Source organism: Taeniopygia guttata, chromosome 20 (assembly GCF_048771995.1).
Source record: "Taeniopygia guttata chromosome 20, bTaeGut7.mat, whole genome shotgun sequence".
NCBI lineage: Eukaryota > Metazoa > Chordata > Aves > Passeriformes > Estrildidae > Taeniopygia > Taeniopygia guttata.
This window is the reverse complement of record NC_133045.1, coordinates 13248655-13270672: the sequence shown is the minus strand read 5'-3', so window position 1 is coordinate 13270672 and position 22018 is coordinate 13248655.

Sequence of the window (22018 nt, the reverse complement as noted above, 5' to 3'; positions counted from 1 at the left end):
CACACTCACGTTAATGCTGTAATGAATAGATTTCAAACATCATTTTGTTTCCTTTGTGAATCCAACAGAGCCTTGTCCAGTGTGCTGGAAGCTGAGTAATCACACCCACTTTGGCTGGAGTCTAAGTAGCCAAAATGGGCATTTTCACATCCTGCAATTGGTAGCTCACAGTAAAAAAACCCAAAGAATTCTGTGATTTTATGAAGTTTATTCAGAGAATGGGAACATTGAGTTCTGGAAGAGAACAGGATCTTGACCACAAGCACCACAAACTGTGAGGTGCTGAGCACCCCTCATGCAAATCCATCCAAACTGGACTCCAAATCCATCTCAGCAGGGCAGCACTCCCGAACATTTCCCTGCCAGATCCCATTTTGGAGTAACAAAGAAGTGAGAACCCCTTTGAGGAGCTCAGCACAGCTCCCCACAGAGCCCCAAACCTGCAGCTCCAATGAAACAAAGCACATTTTGGCAGCCAGAGGATGCTGGGGTTTGGGGAGCTCCCGCCAGCACAGGGTTTGCACAGCTCGGCCACAAATCACCACAGTGGGGCTGTTTGTGGGCAGGAGGAGAGTGGGGACAGGAGGACAATGGGGACAGGAGGACAGTGGGGGCAGGAGGACAATGGGGGCAGGAGGACAGTGTGGGCAGGAGGACAGTGGGGACAGGAGGACAATGTGGGCAGGAGGACAATAGGGACAGGAGGACAGTGTGGGCACTGTTCTGCCACTCCAGGAGCTGGAGAAGGAGCAGGAGCAGAACCAGAACCAAGAGCAGGAGAAGAACCAGGAGCAGGAGCAGAACCACAACTAGAATCAGGACCAGGACCACAACCAGAACCAGGACTGAAACCAGGACCAGAACCAGAACTGCAACCAGGACCAGAACCAGGACCAGAACTGCAACCAGAATCAGAACTGCAACCAGGACCAGGACCAGAACCAGGACCAGGACCAGAACCAGGACCAGAACCAGAATCAGGACTGCAACAGGACCAGAACCAGAACTGCAACCAGAACCAGGACCAGAACCAGAAACAGAACCAGGACCAGGACCACAACCAGGAAAACGACCAGGACCAGGACCAGAACCAGAATCAGGACTGCAACAGGACCAGGACCAGAATCAGAACTGCAACCAGGACCAGGACCATGACCAGGACCAGGACCAGCACCAGGACCAGCACCAGAACCAGGACCAGGACCAGGACCAGCACCAGCACCAGCACCAGCACCAGCACCAGCACCAGCACCAGGCACGCCACAACAGCCCTGTCCTGCAGGAGGGCCTGGATTGAAGCAGCTCCACTCAGCATTTCTGCCTTCCCCACCTGGCCACCAGTGTTTATGTTCTCAAGCAATGTGCCAGTGCTTCCCTGAGACTCATGCTGATCGACTCTGCAAGGAAATCAGCATTAAAAAGCAGAACAACAAATAATTGCCACAGACCAGTACTGCCAAACAGCCAATTTGGCTGTGATTCAAATGAAAAATTACTATTACTCGGCCTTCATTTGCTATCTGCTGTATCAGAAGTTGTTATTAATCATATTCCAAGTTCAGACTCCATAAATAATGCAGTTTAATACGCAGCAGGAAGTGACACATTGACATAATCACCAGAGTGTACATATTTTGGCTGAATAATTGCTTTCTTTCCAGGGAGGAAGATTATGGCCCATCACAAATCTTGCTTTGACTAAAAACTTCCTTTTAAACAGACACCACTATGGGAAGAGTCACTCAAGTGGAAAAATGTAAGTATTGGAAGGAACAGTGCACATTAAATGGCAATTAGAGCAATTCCTTATTAAAAGCCAAACCCAAACCAAACCACAAGCCCAGGACAAATTACAAATCAATTACCTCTTACTGTCAAGCACATGATAATTAAAGCTCTCTTGATGCCACACTGTGAGAGACTGGCAGGGGTTTTCTAGGCTGAAAAATGCTGCAAGCTCTGACTTGTTACACTGGCCCACTTCAGTAACAAAAATGCTTGAGAATGTCCAAAAACTGCTCCCAAAATCTGTCAGAGGGCTCAGGGTGCTCAGGGAGAAGAACCACTGAGCAGTGGGACTGGGAGCAGCCACAATAAACCAGCAATACAAGCGGCCCATTGGTCACTGTGTGGTGTGGCTGCTGAAATGCAAATATTTACAACTCCAAATTCTCCATTTGCATTCTCCAAATAAAATTAAACTCCCAGCAGCCGCTGGCCATGGACATTGAAGTGTCCATGGAAAATGAATGGGAGGAAAGACATTTCCAATGCATCAAAACTTTATATATCAATGATTCTTTATATCAGTGATTTTATATCAGTGATAATCACATCAGTGATTCTTTTCATGCTGCTTTTGTTGCCTTGGATGGTGCCAGTGGCACCTTCCCTGTGCTCCCTCAGGAGGCAGATTTGTGCATTGGTTGTCCCCTGGCTGCTCTCGTTTGTGGCACGCTGCCACAATTCCAGATCCGTGCTTCTCCTTCTCCTGTTCCTGTTAGAAAATAGGGGACTTTTGGACAATAGATGACTGTTCTCTCTCTGGGGGGCTCCTGCAAAGACAAAAGAACCAGTGGTGAGGCTCACAGTGGTGGTTCTGAACAGTGGGAAGGGATCATCCCAAAATCCCACTCCGATTTACTCTGGCTGTGCCAACCTGATCACATTTTCACCTCAGCCATGCTGCCACTTAAAAGTTTGCCATAATGCAGATTTTTTTTTTCTTCCTCCACATAATAAAAGGAAGGAAGACTGGAAAGATCCTGCTACATCTGCAATCAAAAGCAGACTTTGTACACTTTTTAACAAATTTCATTCCACGTTTCAAATTGAACAACAGAGGATTTTGTGATTACTGTTGCAAGCACTATGAGAACAGTGCTAAATAGTAAAAGAGGCAGGCTTGTGCCACACATGGTAAATATTTCATGCTGAATTTATCTAAGAGACCTCTTTTCCTCAATGCCTTGCTCCAGTTTTCTATACAGGTTTGAGGTAACTCACCTCAAGTGGGGCTGCAGAATTCCTGTTGGCAGAGCAAGTGGGGAAGCCCAAAGCAAGAGGCTTCTCCAGCCCCTTCAGAAACTGAAGAATCAAATATTTTCCTGCCCCTTCCCAAGGCTTTTGATTGTCTTTGATGTTTAGAGGCAGTGTCACGTTCACAAGTAGACCAGATGAGCTTAAAGCACCCTGCCCATTATTGATCCAACCTCAGTGATTCCATGGCTCTGCAAACCCCACCCTGGCAGCTTTTCCCATGGGTTCCATCCTCTTTGGAAAGCACAGCCATTCCCCATCCACCCCCATGGTGCAGCTCATGCCAAACACCAGCAGCTCCATGGCAGGACTGGGAAGAGCTGAAATACAGTTACTAATTTAATGTATAGACTTAATTCTTCCCTCTCTTCTCACTCAGTTCCCTTCTCCTCCATCAAATTCATGTTTTATGAAGGTATTTTTATGCTGCAGGGAGAAGGGTGTAACTGCAGAGTAAAACAGGACCACAGACACTCAGTTCTATTCTTTCCTAGTACCTATTGACACAAAATCATTTTGTGATTCATTTTCTCACCTCTACTATCAATAGCAAAGATCTTCCTCACAGCAGTTCCAGCAGGAGGAGGTAACTGGAGGACATAACACAGCACTGTTTCCAAGGGGAATTGTTTTCAGGTAGCTGCCAAGCACCACCAGTACATTAATCATGGTTGTGAAGACACAGCCAGGCAGGCACAGCCCTCCAGCAGAGCTCTGCTCACTGGCAGCTGCTGGGGCTGCTGTTATCATCCCTGAATATATAAATCACGAGCTAATATTTCTGGTTTTTCACAGACAAACTTCTCAGTGTCCACCTGGTGTTGGTTACACAGTCCAAGACTGGCGTGCAGGAAACAGAAGCAAAGATAAATAGTTCCTGTGGATTGTTTTTCATTATGGTGAAAATGGAAGCTTCAAACCAAGCACTGCTTGGATAATCATGGAAAAAATTAAAGCTGGGGAAATCTTTGCAGCCATTCATTTCTGCAGCCCAACACAAGAAATTCACCTCCAAAACAAGAAAACCAGGTGGGTCCTTGCAGTGCCAAGCACGGGTAAGATGTGTTGCAGCCTGAGCAGTTGGGCAGGAGCTCAGTTTTGGTGGATTTTGGATATATCTGGGATATATCTGGGATATATCCAGGCCTCTGTGCAGGCTGGGTGATGGCAGCCCGTGAGTCAGCCCTTCCCAGGGAAAGCAGAGCTGGATCCGTGCCTCTGCCTGCCTGAAAATCCCCCAGCTCCCCTCAGGCAGCACCGGCCTCAAGACAGGAACAGCTCGGTGGCCTTGCCACTGGAGAGTTCTGTCCCTGGAGAGGGAACAGAGAGTCCTTGTCCTTGTTTGCTGCAGTGACAGGCACCCCAGCATGCAGGGACAGTGTGCAGGGACAATGGCAGGGACAATGTACAGTGACAGTGTGTAGGGAAAATGTGCAGGGACAATGTGCAGGGACAATGTGCAGGGACAATGTGGAGGGACAGTGTGCAGGGACAATGGCAGTGACAATGGCTGTGAAAATGTGCAGTGACAATAGCAGTGACACTGTGCAGTGACAATGGCAGTGACAATGGCAGTGACAATGTGCCATGACAATGTGCAGTGACAATGTACAATGACACTCTGCTGTGACAATAGCAGTGACAATGTGCCATGACAATGGCAGTGACAATGGCAGTAACAATAGCAGTGACACTGTGCTGTGACACTGTGCAGTGACAATGTGCAGTGACAATGTGCAGTGACAATGGCAGTGACACTGTGCTGTATCCCTTTGCTCTATGCAGACACGGTGCTACAATATTAACCACCAAAACTGAGGAATTTCTGTTCCCTTGCTCAGGCTTTTTACTGTCGAATCTACAATCCTTAACTGTAAATTTACAGCTTTCAAAGACCTTCCAGAATCACAATTACGTGCTAAGAAAACTTTTGTTGTTGTTGTTTGATGGTATTTAAAGAGAAAAGAATTTTTCATGCAGAAGTCAAGTGTTAATCCTTCCCCATGGCTTGTAGGTGAACTTTATTCTATTTTGCAGTACCTAAAGGGGCTTCAAGAGAGCTGGAGAAGGACTTTTACAAGGACAAGGAGTGACAGGGGAATGGCTTCGAGCTGACAGAGGGCAGACTGTGATTAATTACAAGGAAAAAATTCTTTATTTACTCAGAGGGTGGGCAGGCCCTGGCACAGGGTCCCCTGGATCCCTGGCAGTGCCCAAGGCCAGGCTGGACATTGGGGCTTGGAGCAGCCTGGGACAGTGGGAGGTGTCCCTGCCATGGCAGGGGTGGAGATTTCTTTTAGCTCCCTCTCAAAACAAATCATTCTATGAATGGAAATGTTCCAGACAAGAACATTTTCTGTTTCCTGTGCTGGTGACGTGGATGCTGTGGCACACTGCACTCCAAGCACTTGCAGCAACCATTTAATGCTTTCATTTTTTTCATTATATGTAATTTGGGACTTCTGGACAAGGAAGTGAGGAGTGCATGGACAACCAAAACAGCTAAAAGCTTTCAATTAGTTCAGTGCAATTAACATCAGAATTAGTTTGGATTTATAGTTTTTTAAGCCAGCTTCTGAAACAGCTGCAGTGCATAACTTTTAAAATCATTTCAGCAACACAACAACCTCAAAACTCCTGCTGCATTGAGGGAACTGAACTAGGCTCCTTTCCACCAAAATTAGTGCAATTATAGCTGCCTTAATGATGCCCCAAGCAGAGTGGAGAGCATGTGGGCATTTTATTTTCTGTCCAAGAACAAGTTAGAGGCCATTTCTCCCTCTAAAAGCCTCAGGTAATCAGGAAGTTTTATGAGAGAAGTAAAGTAACAAAATGGAGACTTGTTCAATCTCTGACCCACCATCCTGTGCCACACACAGAGATAAAAGTCTGAAAAAGAAAAGAGGTTGATCCATGGCAGGGTGGAAGAGATGCCCACATCTCTGGGCACTCCCAGCCGAGCTGTCCTTGAGGCTGGCCCCACACTCGGGGTGCTGGACCCTGCTGGCAGGGCAGCAGAGCTTTTTCTACAGCCTGGGGGAAATTAAGTCCTCAAAAGAGAACTGGAGATTCTCCTGCAGGAGCCCTGCAGCTTCTAAACTGCATGACATGAGCAGACCAGGCTTTGTCTCTCACTGAGAGTAACCAGTCCTGCTCCAAGCAACACAAGTTATCAGCAAAGCCTCTCAAAGCACTGCTACACGCTGTTTAAATATTTTATATTATTAATGAGGGAAAAAAAGCACAGTTTCATTAAATGCACTGCCCAGTTAGCAGGATGAAGCAGCACACAACACTTGTACTGCTTTTTTATAATGAGCTGGGTCCTAAATCTGAGCATATTGTGGGATCCCTGAGTTGATCCAAAGTGCCTTTTTTCCAGCTGGATCTGAGATTCCTTTTGCAATATAACTGATCATTTCGCTGCAGAGGATGCTCTGCTTTTTCTGTGCTCTCATCTGGCTGCTGCAGACTCTGCTTTTCCCCTCAGAGTATCCTTAATTAAGTTACTCTGCATTGTAGCCAGCCTGCCAGGGGACACAGGGATAGTGCACAGCTTGCATTCGAGCTCAGAGAGAGGCAGAAACAAAGACAGGAATGGGAATGGGAATGGGAATGGGAATGGGAATGGGAATGGGAATGGGAATGGGAACGGGAATGGGAATGGGAATGGAAATGGAAACGGGAATGGGAATGGGAATGGGAATGGGAATGGGAACGGGAACGGGAATGGGAGTGGGAATGGGAATGGGAATGGGAATGGGAATGGGAATGGGAATGGGAATGGGGACGGGAATGGGAGTAGGAATGGGAATGGGAATGGGAATGGGAATGGGAATGGGAATGGGTACGGGAATGGGAACGGGAATGGGAATGGGAGTGGGAATGGGAATGGGAACGGGAATGGGAATGGGAATGGGAGTGGGAATGGGAATGGGAACGGGAATGGGAATGGGAATGGGAATGGGAGTGGGAATGGGAATGGGAACGGGAATGGGAGTGGGAATGGGAATGGGAATGGGAATGGGAATGGGAATGGGAATGGGAATGGGAATGGGAATGGGAAGGAACAGGAACGGGTGTTCCTGTGGGAGGCCACCCAGCCCAGAGCACGGAGTGCCACGTCCTGGTGTTCCTTGGACACCTGCAGGGATGGGAAAAGCAGAGTGGCACCAACCCCACACACATAAAGCCACAGCCCTCAAGTGACCAAATGAGCTCCAATGCCCTGACACAATCCTCTAATTCCCAATTTGTTCCTTAATTGCTCTGCTTCCATTTCCTTTGATTTTTACGTGCTAAACCAAGTGCTAATGAGCCTTGTGAATGGATGAGGAAAGGAAAAGCTGTGTCACTTCTTTAGTGAGTTGGACTGGAGACTCTCCTGGCACTCAGCATCGTTCTTTGCTCCCTCCTGAGTCCCTGGAGCTCCATTGACACGGCAGGGAGAGAATAAGAACAGGCAGGAGTGGTGTCAGCCTCACCACTGAGAGCTCTTGTTGATCATCAAAGGACTTGTACAATCTTTGCCATTATTTAGGAAATGGCCCCGTGAATGTGTCAGGTGCCTCCTTCAGGAGAGACAGCATTTTACAGACTGGCAGAGCTGCAGGCTCGGGAAATGACACAGCAATGGAAAACAAACATCTTTGGGAAAGGATTTTTCACGTGGAATGGAAAACAAAGATCCTTGGAAAAGGATTTTTCCAGACCTAGTAAGGGCCTGCTGGATAAAAAGGAGCTGATCAGGGTGACTGTTAGCACAAGCGAGTTCAAATCTGCTGCTTCAATCCATTTATTGGACTGCTTGGATGCAAAGCTGAACTAATTTGCACTGATTTGTAATAACTTGCCCAAACTCACTCAGAAAATCCATATTATGCCCTAATATATCCTTATGGATAGAGAATGTCCCATTCTCTTCCCCCTCCCAGTTTTCAGTAACTCTGTCCTGGGAAGAACAGAACTGTATTTCTTGAATTTCAGTGGGAGGCTTCTCAGACTGCAGCATCTGTGCAGATTTCAAAGGTTTCTGAATGAAAAGAATCAGGAGATAAATGAGAATGAACTAACTCATCAGCATAATCAAAATAATAATTTAGTCACATTACAACTCAGATAGAAACAGCACCCCAAATGAGAAGCTGGATATAATTAGCCCTACTTTCAAGCAGTATTAATGAACCTAACAATCTGGTTAACATAACTGCTTAGTAATGGGTGTATGCAAATTTAATGTTGCTATTGCCATCAGCGGCAAAGAGAAGTTTGAGAGGAGATGACAGAATATGTTTGCATTAATGCTCTGCAAGGGGAAAGGCAGAGCACTGAGTGCTGTTTTAGCAGCCTGGATCCCAGACACTGATTCATCCACTCCCACATCTCAGGAGCAGCCGTAGGACCCTGCCTGACCTGGGCTTTGGATGAGGTTTGGCCCTCATTTCCACTGAGGGGAGTCTGAGCCACCTGGTAAAGGTTAAAGATTCTGCTGAATCCTCCACAGGGTCAGGATTTCACTTCCAACACCTCTTGCTGGTTCTTGGGAGAGATGGAATTAGATGTACAGAATCTGTTGTTTACAAAGAGTGCTCTGAAAAAGCAATAAAAGCAATTCTGTGTATTTTTAAAGAGCAGGGTTGAATAGGGAAGAAATAAATTCATCAGACCACAAATGAATTTGCCACACAGATAAAATAAACTTCACTATCTGATCATCACATAAGATTCATCACAATGAAAAAAAAAAAAGCCAAAACCCAAGAATAATTAAACCAATGTGCATATCACATTCTGAATTGAGCAAATTTGCTGCACTGAGCCTAGAATTTAAATGATCTTGTCTGTGGATGACTAAAGGTTACTGCTCTCACAGCCCAAATGGAAAAATGTGTTCATCAAAAACATATCTATTAGCCTCACAATAGTAAGCACTCTGTGAATACAAAGAAGTTTCTTAGGAATAGGTAATGCTGGAGGCTTACCCAGAAACGAGGGAGCTGCCAATTTTCAGAAACAATTACTCAATTTGCCAGCAAACATATTTTCCTTCTGAGCTCTGGAAGGAGAGGCCTGGTTGTACTCACACACTAATGCCCATGTTTGCAGCTCTATATACTTCGGTATTTTTAATTTTCTGGTAACTTGTCTTGATATAATTTTAGAGATTCTATTAAATATTTTATAGAGCAGCCCATTGTAAATCAATCTCCGACATAATGTACCATTATTTCCCATAGATCTTTTTCTGCAGCTCAAAAGCATTTCAATAAAGCTCTAAAAGCCCTGGCAATGACAACACTCGGTGTTGTGCATCACCATGGCAATGCTTCAGAAAATAGCTTTGATTTGGGGTCGGAAAGATCAAACATTAGATTAGATTGAAAGTACAGAGTTCATCTCGATACAACCTGAAACTATCATGGCCTAACTGTCTGTTCTCAGCTGCTGAGAGAGGAGGCAAGACAGGCAAGAGGAATCCTGCTGGATGCTGAGGGGATTCAGAGCTTCAACAGGACACACTCAGGAACGCTCAGGGCAGGGCTGAGGTCCAGTTTCCCAGAGCCAGGAATTCAAAGTTTGAGCCAATTTATGTCCAAAGGTAAGAGTTCAAAAGAATTAATAAGAATTCAAAAGAAGAAATTGTTCTGGATCATCTGTGGCTTTGTGTATCACTTAACCTTTCAGTTAATCCTTAAATTATGCAGCTGGACTGCTCTAAGGTGTGAAATGGTGCTTTTGCCTTGGGTGTAAGAGAGGAAATAGCGTGGTACATTTGAAATGCTGTTGCTCAGTTGTCACCCCCCAGAGCCCTCTCTGGATAACCCCTGGCTGTGACAAGCAGCCCAGCTGTGGCCTGGGCACATCTGGATGTGCTTTGGGTCCCTGAGTGCAGATTCCAGTCCCAGCTCTTCTGCAATTCATCCCTCCACACTCCCAAACCCACAGGGAGCTCCATGGTTAATCTCAGCCCTAGAAAAGCATAACAGCCAAGAAAGGAACTTTTTTTTATTAGAGGGGGGTGGTTGAGAGCTTTTTCATGTTGTTTTGTTGTGGGCTGTTTGTTTGGTTGTTGTTTTGGTTTGTTTTTTTTAACCACATTTTTTTTCACATGCTTTGGAAAAGTATCTGTGGTGGGGTCGAGGTGGGTGGAAGAAACCCACAGGTTGTTTCTTCCTTCTTTCCTCCTCCTCCTCTCTTAGGGTAACTTCACAACTGGATTCAAAGAAACAGCCACTGTTTCAAGTCGAGTGAATTCCTTCCTGCCCTCTGGCATGGAATATTCTCTCTCCATGGGAAGGATCCCTCTTCAAAACCTCCTCTCACTCTCTCCAGCACATCCAGGGCACTCAGCCTCAGGTGTCCCAGCACTCAGAGGCTGCTGCTCTCTGCAGACAAAAAAGTAATCAAGGCCTCAGAGGCAGGAAATTCTCTTTAGTCACATAAAGGATTTTTAAGGACTCTTCCAGAAGTGGCAACTTGCAGAGGTCAGTTCTGTCAGCCCAGGGTACAAAACCACAGGAGCACAGAAAATGGAAGAAGGGAACAAAGAATGGATGTGGAGGAGGCAGGGAGTTATCACTGGGCAGTTCAATCCCAGCTCTGTGTGTGACACTGCTTAAATTTTTTAAAAAATGGCAAAAATAAGTGAAGGGAGAAAAATCTTGTGTTAGTTTGGAAGCTAACAGGGGTAGCCACCCTGGAGAGCTCGTGCAAGGTTTCATCACTGTGAGATGAAAATCAAACACAACAGGCAAAGAAGCAAATGACCTATGAGTGATACAGGAGAGAATTCATCAGTAACAAACTTCAGACTGAGCGTGACTCAGAGCCAGGATATATAAAAGGGAGATGTCAAGTCATGGAAAAACAAAACAAAATTTAAAATATTCACTGGTTCTTCCAAAAGCTTGTGCCATCCATGTAGTCTTTTGTAAATACAAAATGAACTAAAATTTAAGTGTTCCATTGGACAGTAAAGCCATTTTTGAGGGCACTTTCCAGGCTCCATTCTCATCCAGGTTCATAAAATAAGACATGGAACTGCTCATGCACTAATGTCAGCTTTGTAAAACCAAGAGATTACTTATTTACTGGTTAACACTCTGCAAGTCTATGACTTCTCCATGCAAAAGCCAAGATTTAATTTGAGCTTTGCTGTCAGCAGAGTTGCAGGATGGGGCACTCAACCAGTTCCCTCCCTTGGGATATTTCAGATGCACAGAATATCCATGTGTGAGCCTCTTCTCTGCCTTACCCAAAACCCCAGAATCCCAGAAAGCCACAGGAAATCACATTTCCTTCAGCTTTGCTTCCACTGAGCAGGCCAAAGCAGCCAGAGGTTTTCAATTTTGAAAGCATTCTGTTAACTTCAATTCTTCACTCATTTCTATGGGCAGTTCTGTGTTAAAGGAGGTGAGATTTTTGTCTTCAGCTAAATTCAGATTACCTGATAATGGATGAATCACCTCTGGGTCATTAGCAACTGCCCCTCCTGAAGCTGGCACTGAGCTCCAAGGGGAATTTGAAGGAATTGGATGTTTTTCTGCTTCACCTTCTGGGGTGGTGGCACCAGAGTGGGACTGAGCAGGAGCTCAGGAGACAAACCCAGTGTGACAGTGGCAGCCTGAAGGTGCAGCCAGGCTGCTGAGGCGCTGCCAGATCGTTAATTAGTCCTTGATTAAGGTTCAGGATCTGCACATTGGATGGATGCTCGGAAGCAGCTGGCCAGCAAGGAGCTGTCCCACACCCCCTGTGCAGCCAGCAGGTGACAAAGTCAGCACCACACCAGCCCACAGTGCTCCTTATAAAGCACATTATAAAAGGATTTATTCTTCCATAAAAACAACATTCCATGTCAATGAGGAAGCAGCTATGTTCAAACTTTTCTGCAACAGAGGACAAGCATTGTTTGGGTTTTTACGGCTTTAAAGTACTTGCTCAGCACCAGAATTCTTTTTATCTTATGTGCTTCAAGAAATGTTCTAAACAGCCACCAAATTCTCCTGAGGTACAATTAAACCTGAGCCTGAGAGCTCACAGTAGTCTTGCACTGTGGTTTAAGAAAGAAAGTGAAGAAGAAATCAGAATTGTTTGCAAATCAGAGAAAAACCTGTTAATCAGATTTTTTCCTGTGCTCACACACCCCAAGAAACCCTAAAAAACCCAAAGTAGAGCCAGTATTCATTCCAGGTTATTCATCTGGGTTTGTTTTCTTTACTTGCCAACCTTTGAGCATTCAAACATGCAACCTTTGGGTCCTTTCATATCAACAAAGATATGAGAATGGGAATGTCACAAACTCCGTAACCTTTACTAAATGTAAAACTGCATGTTTAGAAGAAAACTGTATATTTAGGAGACAAAAACAGTTGGTAATGTTCCATGATCTTTAAAAAATGTCCAGAAAGTTGAATATTGAACATTCTTGACCTTTCTAATACACAAAAGCTCCAACTACAAAAGAAAAATGTAACGTTGGTATTCTACAGCAGGAAATAAAAAGCTGGGTGAGGTGAGGTTTTTAAGTTAACATTAGGAATTTTTTTCCTAAAAATAAAGATTCCTCCATCCATTTGGAGCATTTCTAACAACTAAAATAAAAGCATGTAATATAGACCCTAATTTGTGAGCACCTATGGCTGCTGCCTCAGAAATTCAATTCAGATGTTGATTCCAACATGTTAAATATAATGTAGGTCCCCACGGAAATTATTCCAAATTTTATCTTCAGTCCACTCCATTTAAAGTTCGCAGGAAATTATTTTTAAGCATTTTTTGAAAGCTCCAGTGGCTTATGCAAGAACCCCTATTGTTAACCTAGATGGAAAACACTTTTCTAGCTGGCATTTTACATCGTTAAAAAATAATATATATATACTGCTGAGCATGAATGTACAGCTTAAAATTTCAATTGGATTGGCATTGTCCACTGAAATATTTCCTGTGAACTAATTATCTCCTCATTCCTTCAACTAAAAATATGAAAATTCCCAAAGTTTTTTAAGCATTTCGTGTGTTTGGTGCTGTGGGCAGAGGCAGATGTTGCCATGTGCTTCCAGAGTCACATTTTCTATCTGTTCCAGCCTAAAAGGGAAACTCCCTGCAAGGAGGGAAAAATTCCAGTTCCAGGCTGCTGGTGCTGCTCAGTGCAGAACAGCTCAGAGGAGCAGCACAGGGGAGCCAGGGCTGCCCCTCTGCATCTGGGGACAACATCTGGTTCCGGGAGAAACAGCTGTGCAGACATCTGGGGAGAACATCTGGTTCCAGGAGAAACTGTGGGAGGCACATGGGAAGAAAATCCTGTTCCAGGAGAAACAGCTGTGGAGACACCTGGGGAGAAAATCCTGTTCCAGGAGAAACAGCTGTGGAGACACCTGGGGAGAACATCTGGTTCCAGGAGAAACTCTGGGAGACACCTGGGGAGAAAATCCTGTTCCAGGAGAAACTCTGGGAGGCACCTGGGGAGAAAATCCTGTTCCAGGAGAAACTCTGGGAGAACGGAGAAAAGAACTGCACCAGAGGAGCCCCTGTGGGCCCTCTCAACCTCCCCCACTCTGTGATACCAGAGCAGCACAAGCTCAAGACTATTTCTTCCCAATTTCACGTGTGGACACGTGCTGGAGGTGACTCAGGAGCTGCTTTATGTAAGTCATTGATCTGGGGTCTATCAGCTGCTAAAAATTCCTGTCTGCCACTGGTGGGTGAGAAAATCTACTCAGCTGTCACAGCTGGATGACACTGCCACTCAGAGCTGAGGACAGCTGACCTGGCTCTTAATTGACATCCCCAGTTTTTATTAATTTCATCATCTCCAGCCCTGGTGCTGATGTCACACTGGAGCAACAGTGACCCAGCTCCATTAATAATGACATTTTCTGTAGTCACTATTCCCTGGCAGCTGCTTCTCAAATCACTTCTGCCCCATTCCCACCCTGTTCTTTCCCTTCCCTGCCCCTGCATTAGCAGGAAAACAGAGGTGCTCCGCAGAGGGTTTTTCCAGGCTGGTTTCCTCCTTTTTTTTCATTGCCTAATGAAATAATAATACCAGATTATTATTCTGGGGTTTCTGTGGGTGCTGAATGCTCTGGTTTGTCACTTCATGCTCTCATTTGTCACTTCAGTGCTATCTCCTCAACTTCAAAACGGACCAAAGAGTTCATCATTTCCTCCTAAATTCTTGAGTTTATGCTGAAAACAAAAAAGAAAGAATCTGAACTAAGCCCAAGCCCTTTCTGCTCGCTGAGAATTAAATACTGATATTAAATATTGGCTTACAAAAGACTGCCATGTTCATCAGGAGCATTGCTCTGCAAGTAAAGTGAAGATAAAACAGAATTATAAATGCTCATGTAACTTCTGTCTGCACAGTATTTTCCTGTCACAAGCATTTAGAAACACTTCACCCCTCACAAAACCAGAATTAAACAGCTCTGGGCCTCATTGCATCAGAGTGTGAACTGCTTCACAGCAGCTTTTAGAATCAATTATTTTGGTGTAAAAAAATCTATAAAAGATATGTACATTTTTATTCCATTCTTTAAATAGCTTTTAATGTTATTTCCATGGAAACCACTTACAAGGACATGCCTGATATTTGTGAGTTCAAGCATCATCCAGGAACTCCAAAGCCCAAAGGCTGCATCAATCAGCTGAATTCCCAAGGTCCATTCCCACCAATTGATACACACTGATGTTTGTTTACTTCACAAGCCAGCAGAAAACAGAGCTGCTTAGCCCAGAGATGTTTAAAGCAGACAATGTTTATTTTAGGCCTTTTTCTCCAGCACAATTACTTTTTCTGCAGTATTGTCAGAGGCATCTGAAAGCCTTTAAATAACAGGCAAAATTGGGTTTTGTTACACCGAAAATGAGGAATTCTTTCTTTTCAGGCCAGCAAAATTCATCCCCACATTGGCAGCAGCAGAACTTGTCCCAAACCAAAGCCTCTAGCTCTGGTGAATGTCACATCCATTAAAACCTGATTATTCCACAAACAACTCAGAGCAAAGCAGGCAGCACCAGAGAAAGCTGAGGGTTTCTGGTTATTAGCAAACCCTTCCGTTTTTCAAGGGTTTAATAGATCTGACACCCAATTAGAAGTAAAATATTCTCCCAGTTTATTATTTTTCTTAATTATCTTGAAAGCATTTCTAGAAAGCAAGTGACCAATTAGCCTGTGGGGTGAGACACCACAGAAGGCACTTGACTGGATCTGCTGCTCTGTCAGACTGGTAATTAAAGCACAGATCACTCTGATTTACATCCATTTTATAATTGCAACGCTGCTCACGTCACTGAGCTGCACCCAGCAAAACCAAAGGTGTTTTCAGCTTGAGTTTCTTTAGGAGCTTTTGGAATTGGGTTATTTGTAGGACTTATCCAGGCTTCTGGAAAAAGATCTGTTCACAGACAACTTTTCTTCTAACCTTCCCCTTCCACTTCTGTTTCTTCTTTGCTTTGAATGCTTAACAACCTTTGTACAACATTCAAGGTCCTTATAGCTTTCCATTTTTCAGCTCTCCTTTCTGATTCCCCTTTTAAATTCACATTACTCTATCTCCTTGCTCTTCTTTCCCATTTTACCAACTCTGGGATCACAACAATGTAATTAAGAATTTGCCTCAGCAAGCTCAAGCGAGCAGTCAGTGACAAACCAATAAATTTGCTAAATCCACTAATAAAAAGTGAATTCTCATGCACTATCCCATAGGATAACAACAAGGAAGAATCTGTTACTCATTATTGATAAGAAATAACGATTAATGGGATATTGGGAAGGAATTCCTGGCTGTGAGGGAGGTGAGGCCCTGGCACAGGTGCCCAGAGCAGCTGTGGCTGTTCTGGATCCCTGGCAGTGCCCAAGGCCAGGCTGGGCAGGGCTGGGAGCAGCCTGGGACAGTGGGAGGTGTCCCTGCCAGGGTCCCAGGGCAGCCAGAGGAATGCCCTGGGTTCCCACACTGAAGGAGCCCCTTTCCACCAGAGGTTTGAAAGCGAACAGTGAGTCATAAATGCACTTGAGAAGGCAGCTCCCCAAATGAGCTGTGAAAAGCCAGCAGTGCCATCCATTGACTGAAGGATGTAAGGCATGTGCCTGGCAGGGCAGAAATACCAGCAGCAGGCTGGCAGCATCCCCCCACTCATCCCCCCACTCATCCTCCCTGCTGCTCTGGGGGTTTGGTAAAGCCTTCCTGGTCTCCAGGCAGGAGTTCCTGCAGTGCCTGTTCTCAAGCTGTCAGATGTGTTAAAGGATTTCACTGGAACACACAGAACACCTCTGTTCACACCCATGTGAGGGATGGGCGCCTGTGCCAGTGTCACGGAGAACACAGCAAGTCACAGGGTGGCACACTCCCAGAGCCACAGAACAGGCTCTCTCCTCCTCCTGAGATCACACAATAAGCACCACCATAAAGCAAGATCAGAAGCAGGCACCCCTGGCACTGTAACACAGCTGGGCACAGGGCACCACGTGCGCAGGGCTCCAGAAAAGGTTCCTTATTTTGTAAGATCTCAAAGTTGACAACTTCACACACAATGACTCTATTTATAGTGACTCTACTTCACCAATTCACACTTGAAAATATGGCATAAATATTTTATAAATGATAGGTTAGATGCTTTAACTGAATAATCCCCATTGTCAAATATTAGAAAGATCAGCAGACCAAAAAGCTGCTTCTAGCTGTGGCTGTAATTGACATTGTTCCCTAGCTAAGGGCTCATTATAAGCTACTCACATCTGTGAAATACCTGTATAGATGTAATATTATCACTATTTAAAGTTTGCTCATTCAAGTAGTTACAATTTTTGTTGTATCTCAAATTCTGTCTGAAAAGAAGAGCAGAAGAAGACACCACCTGTCCTGCTGGTGTCAGGACACTTAGAATTAGAGAAACATGGAATAATTTGGGTTGGAACTTAAAGACCACCCCCTGCCATGGCAGGGACACCTCCCACTGTCCCTGGCTGCTCCCAGCCCCAGTGTCCAGCCTGGCCTGGGGCACTGCCAGGGATCCAGGGCAGCCAGAGCTGCTCTGGGCACCTGTGCCAAGGTCTCACCTCCCTCACAGGCAAGAAACTTTTTCTATCTATCTATATATATCTATATATCCCATCTAACCCTCTGTCAGATGCAAGAACAGAAATGAGGTGCAAGCATGGAGCCCTCCCCTTGTGCAGAACACTCTCAATGTTCTGCTGAGGAGGGCTGGCAGGATTTGAAGACCCCTGGGTCCCTTTCTCCTGCTTTAGGGCAGTTCACAGGTGGGTTTTCCTTAAGGCCAGTCCCACCAGGACCTGCTGTGCAAAGCAAAGGTGACTGCTCCAGAGCTCCAGGCACTGTCCCTTCGAGCACAGAGCGTGTCACTCCTCCCCAAGGCCTCTCAGCACAGCCACCTGCAAGATGTGACAACAATTTCCAGTCACCTCGGACAAACAGGGGCTAATCACTGTGCCCAGCAATCACAGCAGCCTTTTCTGATTGAATATTGCATTGCACTGAACCGTTTGACCAGAATCTCATTATGGCATTATGCAGTGAGAGGTGGAAAAGAGGGAATGTGGCCTTGGCTGTTACTTGTTCCATGTAAATGGACTGACAATTGGCTTTACAGCAAAATTGGTAAGGAGCAAAGGGCAGCAAAATCTGCCCTTGGGAATGTAAGTTATGGGCTGCTACAAGAGGATGTTATCAAGTATTTACACAGCTTTTCAGACTGAAGGGAAAGAGGACAACTGGTTCTTGTACTGTGAAAACAATTTGAACTTGCTGAACATTTAGAAAAACAAATATAAGCCACATAGAATGGTTTGGGTTGGAGGGGACTTTCAAGATCATCCAGTCCCACCATGGGCAGGGACACCTCCCACTATCCCAGGCTGCCCCAAGCCCCGTCCAACCTGGCCTTGGACAATCTCTTCCCTAATTGCCTGGAACATTTCTTACCTCATTTTTCTTCAGTTCTCATGAAGCTAAATTATCATCAGTAGTGAGAGGAATCAAAACTTAAATCTAAATAAGAAGCTTTTAAATTTAAAGAAGAATCTCAGTGCAAATTTGAAAGTCCATGGGAATCAGATAAGATGTGAAACACCTTGAGGAGGCAAAGCAGTTTAAACACTCAGCTTCCAAATTTGGCCCCATCATTTTTCGCTTCACAAAATAGCACTTTGCCCGTGTTAGTGGCAGCAGATGTTAACAGCAAACAGCATCACTTGCAGCCTCTCTGTGTTTAGTAATGAGCACAAGACTCTGCACTTTTGCTGGGCTACTCGAAGTTTGAAAGCTCTTTTCTAGAGGTGCAGGTCTGGAGCAAACACCTCACCTCAGAGTGGGCTGCACTGAATGACAAATAGAGTGGGCTGCACTGAATGATAAATAAATAACCATCCAAAACCTTCCCCAAATGCCAAACCCCAGGTACAGGAGTGACTGTTTGCACTGCAGTGCAACATAAATATCAATCTAAGGGTAGAAGATGATAAATTCTTCACAGACATGAGTTATGTAAACTTTGCTGGGTACAAAGAGAGATGAGCTTATGTTAAAACCCGTGTTCCAATGGGGAATGGCTCCGTGACAAACACATCTCAAGGAACCAGCAATGGGTACAGCAGTTATTGCTCCTCCAGCAGTTAGTGCTCCTCCAAGGTAGCCCAGGTGGATGGATTCAGCAAGGTGAGAGCTGCCGGTGCTTCTCTGAAGGGAGTTTTGTGCACCCTGAGCCAGGGCAGAAGGAGTTGGGTGGGCACGGAGCTGAGCCACCCCGTTAGGGTGGCACACAGTGGGTGCCAAGGAAGGGGTTTTTGCTGTCGCTCCTGTAGTTCAGCTGCTCTGTAAGAAATAACCTCCCTGCTCTGCCGGGCCATCAATCCCACACCCAGCAGGATGTGATTTGCACTCACACAGATCCAAAAGGCTGCACATCACACCAGCCAAATGGAAAAATGTCTCATCAGAGAATCGCTGGGGAGGATCTTGTGGAGAGGAGAATTAATGCTGCTGCCGTGTGTCAGCCAAGGTGTTGGGAAATAAAGCAACTTTAATTATTTTTTATTTTATAATTTTAGTCAGTTCCCACAGAATCACAGAATGAACTAGGTTGGAAAAGACTTTTGATATCATCAAGTCCAACTTCTGTTCGCTTTTGCCCCGGTGGAAGGGAATTCGAATTTCTTTCCATGGGCATTGTGTCAACAGACTGAGAGTAGCACAGAAGATACTCAAAGGATTAACATCCAGCAATGGCTATTAATGAACCATCAGCTCCAAACAACAGCCCCGGGGTGTCTGAGACTCCAGGTCTGGGGAAGAAGAGATAAGAATGAGGACCAAATTAGCATCAGAAGAGATCTGTAACCAGTAGGAAACCAAATACTAAGAACTATGGGACTTGCAACCAATGAACATTGAACCAATGAATCTCTGTGGGTTTTGACTGCATAAAATTGGTGGGAAATCCAGTAAAATCCGTGTGTCGCGGAATGATTTTCTCTGCATACCTGGGCTGTGTGAAGATGAAATGATTTCTGTGATACTTCTTGGCCAGAACAACATCCTGGCCAGAAATGAAGTAATGCCTTGATTCTGTAACACTAATCATATTGTTGAAGGGTTTTTCTTTTTCCCGCAGCTTCGGGACAAAGATGCTGAAAGAATTCTGCTTCCTCCCCAGAGAGGGAGCGAGCCTCGCTGCCCAGCAGCACCCATCTGCTCCCTCACACAGGGAATCAGCAGCAAAACCCATCCACAGGAGCAATATGGACATTCTCACTTCAGTTTTCTTCTGCTCTGACCTCACACCTCTTTTTGCCCAGACAGACCAAGGGGTTAAAGAGCAAGACCTGCTGGGTAGGGGAGATCCCCCCTCGTGCAGAGATCCCACAAGTCATCATATAAATTGCCCCATTAAGGAGGATTTGGGTTGAACCCACAGTTCCCCTTGCTTGGACAGTCACGGATTCCCACATCTCCAGGACGGGCCCACACAGCCCCATTCTTCAAGGATTTCCAGGAAATTAAACAAGTAATTCCTTCTTTGCTGTCCTGTTGAGAATTTTTTCTTGCCCTGAAGTCCTCTCAAAGATGAAAATACCTGGGCTGGCTTTGGTTGGATTTAGCAGTCCTAGCACTGCAGTCTTCCCCCGTTTGAACAGGAGATACCAAGAGTTAATGACTTTCTGCTGGCTTTGCTTGAGAAGAAAGATGTCCCTGAAAGCTGATTGTATGTACTCGAGGATCCGTGACCCAGAACTTCACTAATAAATATGTTTATCAACTGCATATGGATATTCCTTTCCTAGGATCATTTTTATTCTTTTTCAACTTATCAGCTAGCCCCATTATCTCATCTTCATGATTCAAACACTCTTGGAACACGATGTGAAAGAGCCAATGTACTAAAGAACAGGGCCACTTAAAACTAGTTCACATGCCATGCCCTTAATTTACTATAATATGAAAAAAATTTACCTTACCTTCTGTTCTAAATGAGGTTCATGATCAGTTTGCAGCTCATCTCATTACATTTATATGCATGACATTACTACATTTGTAATAATGTTAAATGACACAGCTTCCAGCACGAAGAAGAAATTGCCTCCCACTCTCACACAGGAACCACTTCCTACGTGTCCATTAGAAGGCATTAAATTTTGGTACCAGCACATTCACAATCCCTAAATTATTTGTAGATTAAATAATTCTAAAAGCATGTAATGAATCTGCTCTCACGCCATTTAGAAAACTTAGTGGACTTCTAAGATTTCTTCATCATCAAAACATCCTTGTAGGTTGGCTAAGACATTCTCCCAAGCTGTTACTGAATTACTGATCACATTTATCCCTGCAAATGGATTTAACCCCTAAAGCAGCTCACTGCAGAGTTCCACAGGCAGCAGTGGTTTTATTTAGCTTGGACTCTCAGCAAAGCACAGATTGAACAACTCTGCATCCTGGATTTCTGGTTACAGAAATTGCACATTAGAGCACACTTCAGTTCTGTCACTGTTCCTACAGCACTGTCAAACCAAGGGAGATGTTCACATCAGAAAGTCAAATTATGGAAAGGGAATTGTTGTCTAAGAGGTTTATAATAGATACCTTGATAAAGAGTACCCCTTATGTTACTACATTATACACATTCTGATAAAAACATGACAAACCTTTCTGACAAATTACAGAGAATGGTCCTTGTGGAAAAATCTTTGCCTCACAGGAATTCAAATGCATCTCCTGGTGACATTATACCTACTGCCTCTTCAATAACTCTCAGCTCAATTCCCAGCTTTCCTTTTACTGATGATAAACAGTGGCTGCAATAACACAAATAACACAAAACCAGAGCAGCACTCTCTGGCTGTTGGAAAATTGCAACTGGAAAATAAGAGTTTATCTATGTAGAGACAGGCTGAGAGCTAGAACAAAGGTTCAGACAGAGTATGAATGTAATAGATAAAGTGTGTCAGTAATGTAGGTTTATTTTTAAATAACACATCCTTGAGCCATCTGGAATTGGGGTTCACATCTCCACACCCCACACTCCTGTTTCAGGGCTGCAGAACACACTGTTGAGATCTGTGCTTTTTTTAGCATTTTGCAGCACCCTTTTTTTTTTGGTTTATCTTATATTTAGTGTAGACACCAAAACATTTTGAGATGTACTTGTAAATACGTGTGTCAGTGGAGAAGCCTTTCCTTGAGCTGTTTCTGAAAGCTGCATCTTCTCCCTTTTAAGTTACAATAAGCAGGACAGAGCTAATGTCTTTTTCTTATAAACAATCTTCACATTAAGGTGTCTCCAGCCTGGCTGTTCGCTCCTTTTTCACTGAGCATATATCACTGGGTGTTTATCATATTGCTCCTTCCTGCCTCCAAACAAAACCTCCCACTGAGTTTTGGAGGCAGCAGCCAGCCAGGCTGTGCATATACAGCTGCCAGCCCTAATGCTTTCATGCCTCATTAAGTGACCTCCTGCTCTT